The sequence below is a fragment of the Pituophis catenifer genome, unplaced genomic scaffold (assembly GCF_029215685.1).
Source record: "Pituophis catenifer annectens isolate HBS135680 unplaced genomic scaffold, rPitCat1.0.hap2 SCAF_2, whole genome shotgun sequence".
Taxonomy (NCBI): Eukaryota; Metazoa; Chordata; class Lepidosauria; order Squamata; family Colubridae; genus Pituophis; species Pituophis catenifer.
In genome coordinates, this window is record NW_027256882.1 from 56,920,109 (window position 1) to 56,940,857 (window position 20,749).

Sequence of the window (20,749 nt, forward strand, 5' to 3'; positions counted from 1 at the left end):
CAAATACTGGATATTCCTTGCTAAGTTGCCAAACTAACTTCGAGCGTGCAAATGAATTGCAGACTACTCTGATGCAAATTAATGCACTTGCTACAGAAAGAAGCAATTTCCATTCCAGTGAATTGCAAACTCAGTAAGGTATGGGAGAAAAACTTCAGCTTAATGTAAATAGTCCCAATAAAATACAATATTAAACTACAGGACCAAAAGTGCATTTGATTCACACTAAAAATACAGTATTAAAATCAGAAAAAGCAAAATAAAAACTCCCGTTGCCCCCATCAAATTGCAAAATAATTATAGGATTGTTAATCTGTCCAAAGGGCCTTCCTAAATGAAAAAAATCAAAAATAAATTTCCTGCTTCAGTCCTTACCAGTATTGATAAATCAGCTTTGTGCAATCACAGACACTGACCACAATGAATCCAGAAAAGTTTGTTGACCTGGGATAGATTTGCAAGCCAAGCACCTCAAATTTTGCTTCAGCGGTTACCACTGCAAAAGAGGCAAGCTGCTTTTGATTTTATGGAACAGATTGTCTTGTTCACAGCAAGAAATACTTTTTTTAAAAAAAAGAAAAGCGAATTAACATTCTGGCTGACGTGTTTCTTGTCTGCATATGTATCTCCTTGGTTTGGATCCAGGCCAACATCAATAAAGGAAATACTATAATACTGGGATCTGGTATTTTTGTTTTTTCAAGGATTTTTGGTGAGTGTGCAAATTTATGATTTGGGTATTTTTAATGGTGTGAAAAGTTATTAAAGCCATTTTACACTTTTGCACATTCCTGAATTCTGTGCAGGCATACCCTGTTTTGCATTAATATAAAGCTGCATGCCGATATCTTTTACAATGGCACCGGTTCAAATGGAATGTATTCATTTGGCCACCAGCCCACGATTGCTAACCAAGCCCAGAATATTAAAAGGGAAAGGAAAACCAAATGCACATAAACAGCACTGATTGAAATATAACTTAAAACAATAAAAACAAATAATAAATTCTGCTCTATTAATGGGGAATATTTAGGTAGGTGATGTATCAATCATTTTATAGTCTAGAGTTTGCACCAATAGCTAGCATTTTTTTTTTGCACTTCCCTTTAAACTTAAACATTAGTATACTTTTGGCCTAATGCCTAACATTTGCAAAGTGATCAATATTTTAAACACAATTTTAATTAGATCTATTTCTTAGCATCCTTCTTCAAATGACAGTATATTTCAAACCTCACTGACACCACAAAACCACATTAAATAACTATGTATATATTTCTCATTTTTCTTATCCACTGTTATAACCGTTCAAGGATCTACCCCCACAGTATTTGTTAATCAACAATAATATAAATCTGTGTTACCAAATAAATAAGTCTACTGAACAAATTTAATTTGAAGTAATTGCTAAAAATATTATTTAAAATGTTGACTGTACTAAAACATGTTTTAAATCAGTCCGGTCAATTCTTATTATTTGCAGTTATTATGTTCTATAAAGTTGCTGCGAACTTTGAATCTGGAAATGCAGAAACTTCAGCTGGGAATGTATCAGGGGTGGGTTCTACTTACCTTTACTACCAGTTCACAGCGGGGCCGCGTGTGCATGCTCGCTTCACTCGCATGTGCTCATCTGCACATGCGCAGAAGCATTTTGATGACCCTGGGGTCAGTGGGCGGAGCCTCCCGCCGGTTTTACTACTGGTTCTATAGAACTGGTGCAAACCCGGGGCAGCCCACCATTGGAATTTATGTATCTGATGACTCAAATTTTTTGCTGCTCTGCCGAATAACCTGCCTAAGGCCAGTCACATAAATTAACAGAAGGTGATAGAGTGCCCATCATTTCTGAAGGCAAGCTGTTCCACTGGTTAATTGTTCTCACTGTTAGGAAGTTTCTCCTGAATTCCGGGTTGCTTGATTAGTTTGCATCCATTGTTTCTCGTCCTTCCCTCTCATGCTTTGGAAAATAAATTGACCGCCTCTTCTTTGTGGCAGCCCCTCATGGTATAATGGTATAACCCAAGAAGAAGAAAAAAGAAGAAGATACTCATTATGGTAAACTTGGCCATAGAGAAAATGATCAGAGATAACTCAACTGACCAACATATTTGAAGCTTATGAAACACAGCAGAAATCAGAGCTATCAGAAGATGAAGCAACTAAGTGCTGCATGAAGAAATCAATCAGATACGGTGCATTGTAAACTAATTGGACAGATAGTTGGGATTGCTGGATACCAGATAGATCAGGTGCCTGCTGTCCAGTGACTTCAGCTTGCCGCAGAATCCACAGCATATAAATTATTAAAGAGCCTTTGGAACATTACACAGTTCATGTAGTTAATGATTACAGTTCAGTGTCTGGGTCAGATATAATTAGACATTACATTAAAATATCTTCACACAGCCATTTATTCTGATTTAATTACTTAAAACGATAATGTAATGAGCAGCATTTGGGGGGAACAAAGTCTTTTAATAGGTTCATTTGAGATTATTATAAGGAAAATTAATCATTTAAGCAAATGTAGAAAAGGACAAGTTCATTTTTTAATGATGTTGTTCCAATGTCAAAAAAGGTTACCTCAAAACCACAAAGAGAGAAGAATGTACCAAAAGGAGTCAGATCTTAATGGTGCCCTCTTATTACACCTCAAATCCCCAGCCATGTGCTACATTTTAATCATTTAATTGAGGTGAATCCACAGTGTACGACACCTTGAATATTTCAATTTGTTAGCAGATATTAAGAGGCCCAAAGTACAGTATTATGGAATTAAAGAGGTAGAAGGATTGGGGATGCAGCTGAATCCAATTCTCTCTCTGAGCCAGAACGTGTAGATTTGATGATGACACTAGGACCATCTGAATTCATCTTGCTCAACAGTAAAACAGTTCACATCATTTTAATGGAATATCCTAATATTCCATTACAATATTCTAATAATTCTAATGAATTATCTACTCCCTGACGTTTGGAGCAAAAAATTGATGGGACAGACCGAAATTCTTTACTTGAATAATACAGGTGTAAGTATGTTCTGTAAAAGACTGCAAGTAGCAGTGTTTCTCAGCAGATTGCTGTTTTTTCCAGACCTTTCTAGAGATATTTTTCTAGAATTTCAATGCTCTCTGCACTGGGGAGAGCCAATTATTCACCATACATAAATCACACTTCTGAGTAACTTTTAAATTTTAATTGCTTGTTAATGACTTCTAGTCTCACGCTGTCCTCCTTCACTCTCTTCTGGTGTTCTAATCACTGTATAATCAGCACAGCCCATCAGTACAGCAATACAGATGGAACTGCAGTGCTACTGCACAGGCATGCCAAAGCCAGCTTCCTAGTATAAAAGAAGTGTGAGAAAGCTGACAACATCCATAAGCAATATTAGAATAGGAAGTTCCAAAAAGGTGTTATCTAGCAGAAAGAAATATTCTGCATTTGTCTATATTGTTCTAAAATGAAAATGCTGAGGGAAACATTTTTTAAAGCATTGCCACCAACTTCTGATCAATCTTTTAGTCATGTAAACGAAGAGAAATTGAAAGGAATTCAGGAAATTATCTCAACATTGGGGATATTGATCAATTAGAAGATGGCTGTCCTGCTTTCACCTCTAGCAGGGCCTTGAAGAATGAATTCAGAGTTTCTTGGATTTTTATATAGAGTTTTATTGTGTTCTTATATAATGTGGATATATTGAGACCATTGATCATTCCGACTTCTATTCAGTTGCCTGTAAGAAAGTAATAAAAGAACTAGACAAATGTCAGCAATAGGAGGTTTCAATCTGCAAAAAAAAGTTGTTTTGCCCACAGTTACAGGAAGAATGGAGGACATCATTCACCGTTCCCAATATGAATTATTTCTATGAATTATCAAGACTTGTGAGGACAACTTCATAGGAAACAAAATTCAAAACAGATTTAGATTAGATCAATAATAAAATGTCTAGTTTGAGATTGTATATCTACAGTAGAAGAAGCCAGAATTTACTTACTTACTTAACTTACTTATTTACCTACCAACCTACCTCTCATTCATCCATCATCTATCTATCTATCTATCTATCTATCTATCTATCTATCTATCTATCTATCATTCAGAGCCGTAATTCATTTATTCCCCCCCATAAGAAATGAGGTTTAAAAAGAGAACAGTTGAAAAGTATTTTTCATAAGAACATGTACAAACTCTTACCAATGCCCATTTGCAAAAGGAGAGGTTTATGAGAAAATTATTAGTAGCTTGTCAAATAAGTCATCTTAACCCAATTGCATCTTACAAAAGTTTCCTCTGGTGTTATAGCTACTTTAGTATGCTGTTCTTAGTTTTTCCAAACCAGTAGCTTTTGAAAAGCACCAGTTCCTCAATCATTAACACAAAAGCAGAGGTTTGGGGCTCGGGGGATGTAATTCTTATCTGGATATGTTTTGAAGGCCATGACAGGAATCCAAATTGATAGACTGGTTGACTGACTATATGTCATCATATCGGTGTCAATTTTTGCTGAGAACATAGATAAATCTTCTCCTTGGTGATCTGTCCCAATCTGGCCCTTCAATCCTCCCAAAGCTGTACCCATCTTCCCTGTGACTGAATCCATCCACCTTGCTGCTGCTCATTTTCTTCTCTTTTTATTGTCACTTATCCCAGGGTTACAGACTCCTGAAGAGAAGTGGTGTTTGCATAATATGTCCCAAATATGATAATTTGGGTTGAGTGTTAATTAGTTTGATGATCTATTTTTTTAAAAAAATTCTTGGACATCCATAATATTCTCAAGAGTCTTCGCAAATACCATTTTTTTTCCCAAAAGCATCAGCGTACTTTTTTTCATCCAGCAATTTCACCGCTAGCCTCACTTTCAAATTCTTTCTATTTTGAGGAGAATGACAGCAAAGGAAGAGCAATTACCTATGCAGATATAGTACACTCAGATTCTATAAACAGATTAAGACACAGCAAGGATTATCCAATGGGGGCAGGAATTTAACATGACTGATGTTTTTACAAATCCCAGGAGGAATGAAAAGTGTTGAGAAAGAGAGAGAGAAAAACCTCTTTTAAGAAACTTCAAGTATTTCTATTTGGATTTGTTCCAGAACATGTGAACCAGAAATACCACAATTTATTGAAATACATGTTGACAGCTGCAAGGACAAACCTGGCACAACACTGAAAAAAGAAAGACACTTTGCTAATGATACCTAAATGGGGAACTAAACTTGGAGAATATGCACTAATAACTGCAACATCTTTGCTGTTATAAGTGGAAGAACTGTTGAGTTCTTCCACTTCCTTATACCAATAATATCGTCAGTTTTATTTCTGTATAATATGCCGGATAATGTCCATGTACATGGGGTCATGTTGATTGCCGGAGGAATGTGTTAGCAATGAAAAAATAGCTGGATCGGCAGAAAAAAAATAAATTGTTCTCCTGTTTCATTTATGTTTCTAGGTTTTACAGCCCAGCTATGTTTCCTCCTTACCAGTTCCAACTTTGGCTTTCTAATCTCCCACCACTACAACAAGTTTTGTTTGCATGCTCTAGCGATTTCAGATTGAATTTAAACATAAATGTTGCCAAGCTCCTGTTCTGCATTTACTGTCACAGAAAAGAGTTGTCCATGAAATCTAATTGATTCTATGCAATCAAATGTATGTTGTAATCAAATACCATTGGCTATATCTTTCCAGAGTATGAAACTAATGCCATTCCTCCTTTGTTTTCTCATGCCCTGAGTAGTAAATAGTAAGATCTAACTGAAAGTGTCCAGTTCCAGTCCATCACAATTTGCTGATGTCTAAGATGCCAATGTGCACTCAGTTCATTTCTTCTTTTGGTGTATTGACTTTTCCCATGCCATTGCTTCTTATATTCCATATTTCCATTGTAATTCTGTCTTTCCAACTTCAGATTTTATTTTCTTGTATAGCAAAACAAGCAACTAGTTGTCCCAAAGATTTTAATCTGGCCACATCATAAACACTGTTAATAAGAGTTCTTTAACTCTTCCTCAGTAGCATGTTAAATACCCTCCAACCAGTAGGACCCATTATCTGATACTATATCGTCAATCACTTTGTCAATCACTTTCCTTTTTGTGGGTGGATTTTAGTGAACAAACATATCTTTATATGCATATATAGGTATAGTATGTGTACGTCTATGTGCATATGGATGTATATGGATGAATGTCTCTGTGTTCATATATGGAAATTGTGTGTGTATGTATTTATATAAGTGAATTTTTGTTCTTTATTATACACACATAATTAAAGCATACAAATTCACACACGTAAAGGCATAACTAGCAACTTAAAAACACTTTTTACCATCCTGTTGTTTTAATAACATCTATCCCTCCTTCTCCCTCCCCCTCCCTCTCTCATCTATCTATTCTCATCCCGAAAATACAACCTATTCAGAAAGTAAGTCTAACTTGATTTTTACATGTGCGCCCAATATAAACTCTACTCTCCAAAATAAGCCCTAATTAAAACCCTGCCTGTTCTGTTCTCAGAACAAGGCATAAGAAGGAGGCAAGGCAATGTAAAGGTTAGAATAGAATAACAGAGTCGGAAGGGACCTTGGAGGTCTTCTAGTCCAACTCCCTGTTTAGGAAAGAAACCCTACACCACTTCAGACAAATGGTTATCCAATATCTTTTTAAAAAGTTCCAGTGTTGGAACATTCACAGTTTCTGGAGGCAAGTTGTTCCACTGATTAATTATTCTAACTGTCAGGAAATTTCTCCTTAGTTCTAAATTGCTTCTCTCCTTGATTAGTTTCCACCCATTGCTTCTCGTTCTACCCTCAGGTGCTTTGAAGAATAGTTTGACTCCCACTTCTTTGTGGCAACCCCTGAGATATTGGAACACTGCTATCATGTCTCCCCTAGTCCTTCTTTTCATTAAACTAGACATACCCAGTTCCTGCAACCGTTCTTCGTATGTTTTAGCCTCCAGTCCCCTAATCATCTTTGTTGCTCTTCTCTGCACTCTTTCTAGAGTCTCAACATCTTTTTTACATCATGACGACCAAAACTGAATGTAATATTCCAAATGTGGCCTTACCAAGGCATTATAAAGTGGTATTAACACTTCATGTGATCTTGATTCTATCCCTCTGTATATGCAGCCCAGAACTGTGTTGGCTTTTTTGGCAGCTGCTGCACACTGCTGGCTCATATCTAAATGGTTGTCCACTAGGACTCCAAGATCCCTCTCACAATGACTACTATTGAGCAAGGTACCACTTATATGGTACCTGTGCATTTTGTTTTTCTTCCCTAAATGTAGAACCTTGCTTTTTTCACTGTTGAATTTCATTTTGTTAGATAGTGCCCAATGTTCAAGTCTGTCAAGATCCTTCTGTATCTTGAGCCTATCTTCTGGAGTGTTGGCTATTTCTGCCAGCTTGGTGTCATCTGCAAATTTGATGAGTTCCCCATCTATCCCCTCGTCCAAGTCATTGATGAAGATTTTGAAGAGCACTGGGACTAAAACAGAGCCCTAGGGTACTCCACTGCATACTTCCCTCCATGTAGATGCAGTTCCATTGAGGACTACACATTGAGTGCGGTTGGTTAGCCAGTTATGAATCCATCTGGTGGTGATGTTGTTTAACCCACATTTTCCTAGTAGTAGGTTATAGTCAGTTTATCAAATGCTTTACTGAAGTCCAAGTAAATTATATCGACAGCATTCCTCTGGTCCACTTTTGTCACTTTGTCAAAGAATGCAATAAGATTAGTCTGGCATGATCTGTTTTTGACAAACCCATGTTGGCATTTGGTTATTACTTGGTTTGCTTCTAGGTGTTTGGTGATTCATTGTTTGATTATCTTTTACAGAATCTTCCCTGGTATTGAGGTCAGGCTGATAGGTCTGTAGTTTCCTGGATCTATTTTTTTTTTCCTTTTTTGAAGATGGGAACTACATCATCTCTTTTCCAATCCTCTGGCAGTTCCCCTGTGCTCCAGGATCTTTGAAAGATATAGTTCAGTGGTTCTGGTTACAATGCTTTATTTCTAATGATCAACAGCTAACGTTTGACTCGCTCATGTAACTGAGGACCTTGGAGAGCGAGCCAGCTTCTGAGGCACTGACAGCTCTTTTATACTGAGCTGTCAGTGGCTGGGCCAATCCGGAGGTGCCCATTTCCCACCGGCTGATTGCTGGCAAATGAACCAATCAGCTGCTCCGTCCCCGTCATGTGCTCGATGTCCGGACGCAACACCTCCCACTCCAGGGTGTATAGGTTAAAAATTAAGCTAGGGTGGGGATGGGGCGATGGAGGAGTTGCCCTATTACTTACCATCAGACTGTTGCAGCCAGGCCTTGCACATCTCAGCCCATTTGTTCTGGGCTAGAAAGACCTTCAGGAAAGCCCTGCTGGCCTTGCTGGACTAAGAAGTTCCTGAAGGCCTCTGATAGTGAAAAAGAGGCTGGGGGTGATGCGTGCAAATGAGGTGAGCCAGTGGATGAAATCCCCCCACCCCCCAAAATAAGACCTGGTGCCTTTTTTGGTGGCAAAAAAATATAAGGCAGCGTCTTATTTTCAGGGAAACATGGTATCTATCTATCTATCTATCTATCTATCTATCTATCTATCTATCTATCTATCTCATCTAGTTCATTATTGCAAGACAATGGATATATTGTAAGCATAACACAGGCCTCTTGTTCCCATGGGTTCTCCAAGGTTGCCTTAAAAAGAAAGGTTTTTAAGGGCTTTCCAAAATATTTTCTTCTCTCTCTATTTTTTTCTCCCTCTCCCTCTCTCCAGCCATGTGTTTATTTATTTAAACATTTATATAGCTTATGTATAGCTTATATCGCTCATATTATAGCAAATTCTGGATGTCTCCCAATAAAATAAATTAAAATAACATGAAAACCATATTAAAACTATTAAAACCAAATGCATAAAACAAACAAAGAAAACCACCCCTCCGTGCATCATTTTATCATTTTTCCAGTTTCTCGAGCTAGAAGAGTTTCAAGGCATCTTGGCTATTTAGGAGCTGATGATAAAACCATCTCATGAAACTCAAAGTGACTGGAAAAACAATGAATAAAAAACACAGGGGAAATTAAGAAGCCCAGAGGGAAGGAAACGTAATTTTAAAAAATCTGTTGAATTTCAAACCAGCACCCTGCAAGAGATGGGCAGATGGTGTGATGGACTACAGTGAAATGGCAGTTTCCTAGGAAAAAGGGAGTATATTCCAGAGAGAGGAGGGAGACAAGAGGCAGCTCAGCCCAGAAATGGATAGGACACAGAGGAAGAGAGTAAAAGATAGCCACTCCTAGAATCTTCCAGGATATATTCATATGTTGGGAGCAGTTGGTATTTAGTCTGGCAAGATTTTGTCTGTTATGAGTAAATAAAGAACTCTGACTGAATTATGTCACATCATACTTCAACTTAGCTTGACACAACCTTTCATTTACACAGCAGTGTTTATAACCATTGCACTATTACAGGCAGTCCTCAACTTACAACAGTTCATTTAGTGACCATTCAGTGTTACAATGGCACTGAAAAAAGCGACATATGACCATTTTCTCATTTACGACTGTTGCAGAATCCCCATGGTCATGTGATCAAAATTTGGATGTTTGGGTAGTTGACTCATATTTATGACGGCTTCAGTGTCCCGGGGCCATTTGAGTGATCACCTTTTGCAACCTTCTAAAAAGCAAAGTCAATGGGGAAACCCAATTCACTTAACAACTGTGTTACTAATGTAACAACTGCAGTGATTCACTAAACAACTGCAAGTTGCAAGAAAGGTCGTAAAATGGGGCAAAACTCTCTTAACAACTCACATAGCAACAGAAATTTGGGGCCCAGTTGTGGTTATATGTTGAGGACTATCTGCAAAGTAGTCCACTAACTGCAGCTGGCAATAGCCAAAACCTGCTATTTGAAATGGACTTGAGGATAACTTGAAGAACTTCAGAAAAAGAGCGGGAAAATGCACCCCGAGTTGCTTTGGTAGTGAAGGGGAGAAAATAGAGGGTAAGATCATCCGTTTCTTCCCTCAGGAAACATTTGCCAGACCATTTTGACACCATGGCAACTAGACAAGGACAAATATGGCCCCAGTGATGTAACATGAGGATCTTTAGCAAATATGGTAGCCTTTTTAGTCCTTGGAAATATAAAACTCAACATAAGAGTGTATTGCGCTGTCATTAATATGACTTTAAAGACAAAGCCTTTAGAGAATATAACTGGTTTAGAACAATTGGGAAAATGTCATCTACAACATTTTTGTTGTCTTATTCTCTGTAATTGCTTTCTAAATAATATAGATGGCTTTATACATCAGCAGCAATGTTGCAGGCTATATGTTTTTATCCTAAAAAGGTGAAAGCTAATTAAAAAAAAAAAGATGTTGTAGAACAACTATCCACTATGACGACTGTGGGAATCAATGAAAGAATCCTTTAGAAATATATATGTTCATTGGATGCAGCTTTGTGTTCTGTGTTTGGAATCATTCCTGGCAGAACGCTAAAGAAAAATGCAAACCAGATGTAAAACAATATCTCCTCCATCGTAAATGCAGTAAAAGCCTTCTTTATGCCAATTTTTGAAGACATTATTTACATTGTTCACTTTGTGTACTGGAGGTTTGTTCCTGCTTCTCTTGTGTTTTGCATCCTAAAAGCATGTGCCAGTACATTGCAAATTTATTTTCTAGTTGGTGGGAATCTCAAAATAGCATCTTGGTTTGAAAGGCGATCTCTGTATTAAATATTCTAATTTGGAAAGGATAGCATGAGCATATTTGAACTAAACTAGACATTGCACTTTTGGTTCCTGACTGATACCATGCTTACCACATTATAAGTCAAATCTAATCACTTAGTATACATATTCTTTATTTTTATTTTTAAAAAAAGCTGAGTGCAAAGTTTTGAAGAATTCATAGGCATTTCAGTCAAATAACTCAGAAAAAAAGAAAACAGAGTAACAGAGTTGGAAGGGACCTTGGAGGTCTTCTAGTCCAACTCCCTGTTTAGGAAAGAAACCCTACACCACTTCAGACAAATGGTTATCCAATATCTTTTTAAAAAGTTCCAGTGTTGGAACATTCACAGTTTCTGGAGGCAAGTTGTTCCACTGATTAATTGTTCTAACTGTCAGGAAATTTCTCCTTAGTTCTAGGTTGCTTTTCTCCTTGATTAGTTTCCACCCATTGCTTCTTGTCCTGCCCTCAGGTGCTTTGGAGGATAGCTTGACTCCCTCTTCTTTGTGGCAGCCCCTGAGATATTGGAACACTGCTATCATGTCTCCCCTAGTCCTTCTTTTCATTAAACTAGACATACCCAGTTCCTGCAGCCGTTCTTTTAGTCTCCAGTCCCCTGGAAACTAAAACATATGGCTAAATATAGGCTAAATATAAAAATAATCATCTTCGTTGCTCTTCTCTGTACTCTTTCTAGAGTCTCCACATCTTTTTTACATTGTGGTGACCAAACTGAATGTAGTATTCCAAGTGTGGCCTTACCAAGGCATTATAAAGTGGTATTAACACTTCACGTGATCTTGATTCTATCCCTCTGTTTCTGCAGCCTAGAACTGTGTTAGGGTTTTTGGCAGCTGCTGCACACTGCCGGCTCATTTATTTATTTTATTTTATTTTATTGAATTTGTATACCGCCCTACTCCCGAAGGACTCAGGGCGGTGAACAGCCATGGAATAAAACATATAAATACAAAATTTAAAATAAATTAAAACGAATTAAATAATTTGGCTGAACAAATTTAAAACCCCAATAATTTAAAACCAGATTTAAAATTTCCATTTAAAAAAGGGAAAGATTTAGATCAGGCCGGCTTGGTGAAATAGAAAGGTCTTAAGCGCGCGACGGAAGGTACGCAGATCCGGGATCCTCCGTATCTCCGGGGGGAGCTCATTCCAGATAGTAGGTGCCCCCACAGAAAAGGCTCTCCCCTGGGGGCCACCAGTCAACATTGTTTGGCCGACAGCACCTGGAGGAGCACCTCTCTATGGGAGCGTACTGGTCGGTGGGAGGCTATTGGTGGTAGCAGGTGGTCCCGTAAATAACCAGGTCCTAAGCCATAGAGCGCTCTAAAGATGATAACCAAAACCTTATTTAAATGATTGTCCACTAGGACTCCAAGACCCTTCTCACTGTTACTACTATTGAGCAAGGTATCATACTGTACCTGTGCATTTTGTTTTTCTTGCCTAAATCTAGAACCTTACATTTTTCACCATTGAATTTCATTTTGTTAGATAGGGCCCAATGTTCAAGTCTGTCAAGATCCTTCTGTATCTTAAGCCTATCTTCCAGAGTATTGGCTATTCCTGCTAGCTTGGTGTCGTCTGCAAATTTGATGAGTTCCCTATCTATCCCCTCTTTCAAATCAAATCTTCTAATTGAATCTCTGAATTGATTTGAGGTACCAAATCAAGTCAGGTGCTTCTGAATCACTTTGAAGCTATTTGAAAGTGTGTCAGAGATTCAATGGGTTTAATTGGCAAGATTTGCCACTTCTGAGAAAGTGTTGAGATATCATTTCTGAGATATTATTGTTTTGTTTGTGATGTCTTTCCTCATCTCTCATATATTTGCCTTAAAAGAAATATATTTCCAAAAGTTACAACAGTGAAAACCTTGAAAATATCTGATTAAAATTTTATATAAGAGTGGAGGCACTGTTGGGAAAATTGGTCGAAAGTTACGCCTCTGACGATCATTCTGATATTTTCATCACATTCTGCAAAACAAGCAAATAAATAAACATATTAATAAATAAATGCTGAAGATCTCTAGTTTAATCTATACTATAATATAAAGTAATCAATAGTCAAAACTGTTTATAAATTGAATTTCCAGACTGTTCAAATGGTGTCTCGTTTCCACTGAACCAGGGGTGGGTTGCCCCCAATTTGCACCGGTTCTATAGAATCAGTAGTAAAACCGGTGGGAGGCTCTGCCCACCGACCCCGATGTCATCAAAATGGTTCTGCGTATGTGCAGAAGACCGCAAATGCATGAGCAAAGTGAGCGCGCACACGCGGCCCCATTGCAAACCGGTAGTAAAGGTAAGTAGAACCCATCCCTGCACTGAACCTCAAATTCAGTTTGAATTGTATGAATCCTGATCCATGAATCTCAAACTTGACTGGAATCCTGGTTGATTTGCACATCTCAAATTTTTTGTTGTACAAACTGAACATTGCTTATTGTAAGATATTTCCAAATATGTTGTTCCTATATTGCACTTTCAGTTTTCCATAAACTTTTACTATAAGTCCTTGTTCCCCATCTTACAACTACAATTGAGATCAAAATTTCCTACACTAAGTGATGTGGTTGTAAAGTGTGACATCACTTGACCACATTGCTTAGTGATGACAATCTCAACTGTCCCAGTTTCTGTTGTAACCCCAGGACTGTGTGGGTCATTAAGTGAAGATCTCATGTGACTGTGATGTGGGAAAAGATGGGAGTTCCAGGCAAGAAGGTCGGAGGGTGAGATCTACAGGTGTATGGGCACTTGGATGCTGTGCATGGACAGGCACAGTGGTGGGTTCCTCCTGGTTCGGCCCCGTTCCACCGAGCCAGTAGCAGTGACGATATGACGAACCGGTTCTGCTCCCCCACCCCCTCGCCCCTCCCGGGCCCCCTATGTTATTCTTACCTTTTATTTGGCCCCATCACCAATCTATTGCTGCCTCCTGAGTCCCAGCTGATCGGTTAGAAGGAAAAAAACTGTTTAAACTCTTGCCGCGGGACTTCAAAGGCCACCCTACAGCTGACCAGTGTTAAAAGGCAGTGTGGTGGTAGACCGGTGCTTCCAAAAACAAATGAGTAGACCAGTGCCTGCAAAAATAAATGGGTAGACCAGTGCCTCCAAAGACAAATGAGTAGACTGGTACAGCTCTGCAAGCAGTTAAAAGCCTGGTAGACCAGTACCTCTGCTAAATCCTAAAGAATTGTCACATGACCATCAAGCCACGCCCACAAAATAAGCCACGCCCACAGAACCGGTACTAAAAAAATTTAGAACCCACCCCTGGACAGGCACCATAGGTAGGAGTGCGAGTTGGAGAGTGAGTGGTGCAGGCAGGCACTACAGACTGCAGGAAGGTGGGTGGGTCCCACAGGTGGTTGTGGGCAGGTGCTATGGAGTGTAGGTAGATGCATGGGTGCCAGAAGCAGGTTCATAGCTGCCACAGGCGGGTAGGCAATAAATCAGCAGGAGTGGGAAAGAACTTGTGACCTTCTGCTAGCTTATTTGTGGGTGATTGCATAACCACAGGATGCTGCAACTGTTGTCATTGTGAGTCAGTTCCCAAGCATGCAAATTGTGATCTTGTGCCCACAGAGATATTATGATTGCTGGAACTTTCAGGGCTAGTTGTAAGTCCTCCTTGTACAGTGCTGTCACAATTTTAAATATTCACTGAACAAGTGGTCGTAATCTGGTGACTACTTATATATCCCCTTCTAGAAGGAAGAAGGGCCTTCCTGTTTTTTTACCCATTGCTAAAACTAATGTTGATAACAAAGAAAAAAGAGAAAAGTTTTTGGGGAACAAAAAACAATGTATGAAAGGTTGGACTGATGCAGCGGAAGCAATAAAACAGTTTGTTCGGATGGAAAAGTATGATGAGTGTTGCTGTTGTAAACCATATTCAGCTATCTTTGCTTTTTCTTTCGTCTATTTGCCTTACTATTTCTCACTTCTTTGTTGGCGCTTTTTATAATTTGCTTATCCCCTAAGAAAGTGTGGCACGGTGGAGTTACATGTGCGGAAGGAAACTCTGTTCTTACAATTCACATTACAGGGATGGCAGAAATCCCAAGACTCATCTCAGCCCACTCATGTTATGCGCATTCTGAAGCATGTACTTGTGTTTTATTAACTTAGGATAAAAAAGGTCACTCAAAACGTTTAGTGGCATAAATTACATGAGCTCTGGGATATCCTGCATGATGCCCCTGAACAGTAGTGTAGCAGTTTATACTTTCCTTTGTGTCTGCTAGGCTTCATGCACTACTCAGTCTTTAAAATTTTAGGAGTATGTTAATGTTAAATAAAAAGGTAGAAAATGCTAGGGTGCTGTAAGTGAAGTATCGGTTTCTTATCCAAGAATACACTTACTTTTTGCATAAGCAAAATTTAAATGAAATTTAAATGAAATGGTGAGAGGCTGCTGTCCGGGACTCTGGTTTGTAAATGTGTAAGACTGCCTGGAAAAAAAGGAATTATCATTGTGAGTTAATAATAAGTATCCTGGATTGCTAAAGACAGAGAACGAGGTGGCTGGATGGAGTCACTGAAGCAGTCAGCGTGAGCTTAAATGGTCTCCAGGGGATGGTAGAGGACAGGAAGGCCTGGAGGAACATTGTCCATGGGGTCACGATGGGTCGGACATGACTTCACAACTAACAACAACAACAACATTCTAGATTGCTAAACAGGGTATCCAGGAGCAATGTCACCTTTCTACCTTCTGCTAATTGGTTTGTTTGTTTTTTAAATTAGCCACACTAACTTTGGAGGCCATTTTCTGAACAGACAACTAATCTTCATGGCAGCCATTTTCTTTGATTGCCCAGATGTGGGAGATACTCTGAGATTTGGAGTTTCCCTGAGAAGGACTCCTCTTATGTCCATAAGAGATGCCTTCAGCACCAAACATGGGAAATCCATGGTTAGGTTATCTTACTCTTAATTTTAATGTTTTTATACCTATGTTTTGATTTCATTGTAAGCTGGCCAGAGTCATTTAGGATAGTGAGATGGGTGGCATATGCATATAATAAGAAAGCTGTGGAAAAAGCTGGAGAAAAAGCACTACATTTCATCTAAAGTAAGTAAAAGAAGAAGTTATTGCCAAAGGACCATTAACTGCTAGAAGCAGCTTCACCGTGTGTGCTGTGTCAAATGTCTGGACTGCATCTGCTGAGTCAGGTCAGTAATCCAGTCACACTACTTTCTCCCACAGTGTCCACTGTGTTCAAAACATCAAAGAGGTTCAGACCTTTGGGAATCTTTCTTTCAATTTTTTAAGGTGAGGGGAACCTAATCCAGCTCAATGTACATAGAGTCAAGAACAAATCGTTGTTTGGATCCAGAAACAGCAGGGAAGCTCTGAACAGGACAAAGTTTACTGTTAGGTCATCCTTTGGAATTCATTTAGAACCACGTGAATCTTTGCTTTACTGATTATATATCTTAGTTATCGTACTTTTTGGAGTATAAGATGCACTTCCCACCCCCTAAAAGAGAGTGGAAATGTTGGTGTGTCTTATACACCGAATACAGCCATTTTTGGCCTCCTGAAGCCCTGCCCCATATGTCCCATTTTTGCGAAAAATGGCCCAGTTTTTTAAAAAATGGGGTGCGCAAAGGCTTTGGGAGGCATGCAGGGTACTCCTGTGGGCTGGGGAGGGCAAAAACACCCCCGTTTTTGCAAAAAACAGGCCTGTTTTTCGCAAAAACGGGGCGCCCAGAGGGTTTGGGAGACCTGCAGAGTGCTCCTGGGGGCTGGGGAGGGCAAAAACATTTTTTTCTTGCTTACCTCTTCAAAATCTTGGTGCATCTTATACACCGGTGCATCTTATAGTCTGAAAAATACGGTAGCTTTTCCTAAACAATTTAGTTCTGTGTAACTACTAATTATTGTGTCTATTACTTTGAGTGTCATTTCTATGCAGAATTTTTTTTTTCTGGAAAAAAACCCGAATGATTGTTTGTTTGTTTAAACCAGTCAGAGTTTGCTGTCTCTAGTAACAATGCGGGAAGACCATTGTTATTTTGAGCAGTTTAGTGACATATTTTGATTCCTCCTTAAGAAAAGTCTAGAAGTTTAGAGCTTGTTCTGAGCAAGCCTGCTTATTTTTCAGTCTTGCTTGCTGAAGGAGAAGAAGGGGGAGGGGGGAACGAATCTTCATGTAGATTCAAAGCTGTGAAGGTCTCAGACTTTTGATTCCCATCCCAGAGTCATGCGTCAGCCAGTCAAGGTCAGGTCTTGCAGTCTCCTGACCATAGCAGAGCAGAGTGAAGTCATGATGCCAGGTTGTGATAAAAACACTTGTGGTTGTTTAGGAGAGCTTTTGCACAAAACCTAACATGAGGTACTTTGGAAATTGGCTGCCTATGGGGTATCTCTGCTGTCGCTGTTAAGGAGCATCTGGCAGCTTTTAAGAGATTTTATTTTAAGTTGTATGAATTGATGTTTTAATAGTGAAGAATTATAACTTGACCAATGAGAAATGTTTTAAACATAAAAGTGACTTTTTAATCATCATTAAACATAATGCCATTGAGATTCAGTTGTGCATTTTAGGATTCTATGAAGGGGAGAAAAAAAATGAAAAGCAAGAGCAAAATTTCCTGGGATCAGCTGAGCCAATAGCCATGCCTTCCATCTCTCCCTTTTCTATAGTTTGCTAGACTGGCTCATAAGTGATAATCCAAACCTAGGAAAGTTGGTTTGGATTTCAGAAGAAGCGATGGAGACCCTGTTCTCTTCCTCTCCAAATGTGTATTATTCATGCGTTTGATTTGATTTAGGCCCTGCCCCTCACTGAACTGAGTTTGGGCTGCTAACAAAAGCAAGATTAAAATGTAGTATAAAACAAACAAACAAAATGTGATTGCCCACTTGATACAAAAACATGTACAAACTACAACCATCAAGAGTTCCAGCCATCCCATAGAACAGCTTCAAAGCTTTCTCGCTTCTGGAAGCCAGATGGATGTCAGATTACGTCTATAGGTTGAAGTTGCTTGCTTGGGAATGCATCTCTCTTGTGTTTCTTGTTTGTTTTACAGAACTAGAGAACTATAAAGCCAAGCTTAGCTGCTCTTTTAAAAACTGATTTATAGCAAATTAGCTGATTGTCTTCTCCTCTTATGCTTCAATTCTATTAGAAAGCTCTTCCACAATTGTTAAAATAGTCCAGTACAGCGGAGAGAGTCGTGCACATCCTCCAAAATCCCTTCTTCGGGATAGTTAAGCAGAAGGTAGAGAAGTGAGATCATTTCTTCTTTCCAAATCCTTGGGTAACAGTTTAAAAGATAGATAATTGGCATAATTTCTTCAGTGCATGGTCAAGTTCTCAAAGGCGAACAGAGTGTGTGTCACAGGCGGGGAGGGAGAAAATTCCAGGAGACAGGTTGAGTTAGGAGTTCCTGCCAGTAGAACATGTCATATCCATCACAGAAATGTTGTTTTAGTTTCAAATGGCTGCTGTAGAGCCAAGAACAGCATCTCTCTCAAAAACAGCTGAGATCATATGTCTAGAGACCGGTTACGAAAAGAGAGCAGAAAGCATCCATAAAGAATTATTATCTTTCTCCTCTTCATCTTTATGAGATCATCTCAAGAAGTTTTTTTCCCCTCTTAGTCTCTCCCTCTTACTGCTTTACAGGCAGCTCTCCAGCATCCTATTTATCTTTCTTTTCCCTACCTGGGAATAAGCACCTAGTTTTGTGTAAATTGGAAATTACAGCTCCTACTTGGAGCAACAGTAGCCTCTAGCTCCAATGTCTGTGGCCAACTGCTGGGAAAATGGCTGGACATTGCTTGTATAGGAAGTTAACACTGACCCCTCTCCTAGGAAAATGAGATATTTTAGGAAATATTAAAAAGGCAGAATATTTCCCCTAAAAGGGAGGGAGAAACTCACCCTCCCCCCTTTGTCAGTGGGCTATTAAGGCCTGGGCCAGTCTATTCTATATAACAAAGATCTACCTTTTTCAAGCAGAGCCATAATAGGAATTGCCCAAAGCTCTTTCATTACATCATCACCCAGCAAGGCTCAACCAAGCTTGTGGTTGAGCTTGTGACTCAAAAACACAACCTACAAAGTTACCGAAGTTAGAATACAAGCTCAAATTCAAAAGCCCAGAGAAGGTATAAAACTCAGGCACTCTCAGCATCTCTTCCCTTTTTTTTCTTCACCCAAGATCTTCAAGGCATGTGATCCTGTCCACCATTAAAACCATCTTTCCAAGTAGTCACCATGTTTCCAGTGTCTTTCTCCCCACTTGGAACTGAACCCAGATGGACATTTCTTCCAACACTTGAATATTTGTTCCCTGTTTAACTAATCAAGTAGGGTCCCTCTTCCTACCCCATCTCTCTATCTGGTATGGGCCCAGAGCCTCAATGCACTGAGAGTGCTCCCCAAACCCCCAAACAGGTACACACTGATACTTTAGAGAATGCCACAAAGCATTTCTGAATAATGTGATGGCATTGACTGTGATTGACTGAGTGAGTCAACTGCTTTTGTGCAAATCTAATTAAACAGCTCAGCGCTTATGCGGAGCTATAGTGAGCTACCTCCAGTGATTCTGAACTCTGTTAAACTATTTCTTTGGGGATCCTGGGAGCAAAACTTGCCTTTTTTTAAGGCAAGCAGGCAGCATTTGTGAAATTTTGGAGCAGCAGTCTGATAATTTGCCCATCACTATGCAAAATGCATAAACTAACATTTTCTCTCCCTCATCACCCTTGCCATGTTCCATATGAAAACTGTGCATTTCTTAATTTAAATACTTCAGGAAATTGAGATTGGAAGGTGGGAAAGAGAGAGAGAGATAGAAAAAAACCCCATATGTATGTTGTATTTTCATTTCATACACCAGGAAACCAGCACACATCGCTGCCAGCTTCCAAAAGATAGAAATCTCTCCTAGGAAAAGTAATTTTCCCTTCCTCTTCCCATTGTTTCCATAAATAGGGCTTGTGTTGTGTAAGGAAAGGAAAACCTGCGGCATCAGCCTAAATAATAACTATGAAGTAATGTCTGACACTAACCAATGTTACTTCACAAAGTTACAAAGACAATTAGGGGTTGGATGGAGATAGATTCTTGAAGCAGATTTTCCAACAGGGGAAACAGGAATGTTCCTCAAGACTACAATAGCTTAGATTTTGAATCATTTGCTTTTACTTAAAGTATAATAAGAGGCCCTTAGAAGAAAACAATATGCATCTGCTTCTTTGTGAATAGGAAAGAAAGAGAAACATAACAGGATTATAGACTATATGGATTTTACACCCCTGTGCAATCTCTTAATAAAGAATAAGAATCCTCTGCTATGTTGCACTTGCTTCACTTTTAATATTCCACCTGCAATGGAAAACAAACAAGAGGATGAGATAATGGGAACAGCCTGAATAGAATATCATATGGAATTATCTCTCTGGGATGTTTTAAGGCAGGGGTCCCCAACCCCTGGGCCTTGTGGCCCACTACTGGGTCTTGAGTCATTTTGAACTGGGCCACGGGAGTGGTGGGCGAGCATGTGTGCACGTTCAATTTGCACGAGTGGTATGCGTGCCTGCCTGCTGCTCGCACAAATGGAGCTACACATGTGCACGTGTTTTCCACGTCACTCATCTGGAACCATCCCCTCACTGCCCTGCCGGTCCACAAAGCCACAAAGGTTGGGGATCTCTGTTTTAAGGTTTGTTTCTCAGAAGGCCTTTCACCAAAAAACTTCAAGTGGGGATGCTGCAGAGGTGGTACTGAGCAGGTTCTGACCAATTCTGGAGAACTAGGAGCGGAAATTTTGAGTAGTTTGGAGAACCAGTAAATACCACCTCTGACTGGTCCCGCCTCTATCTATTCTCTGCCTCCCAAGTCCCAGCTGATCGGGAGGAAATGGGGATTTTTCAGTAACCTTCCCCTGGAGTGGCGAGGGAATGGAGATTTTACA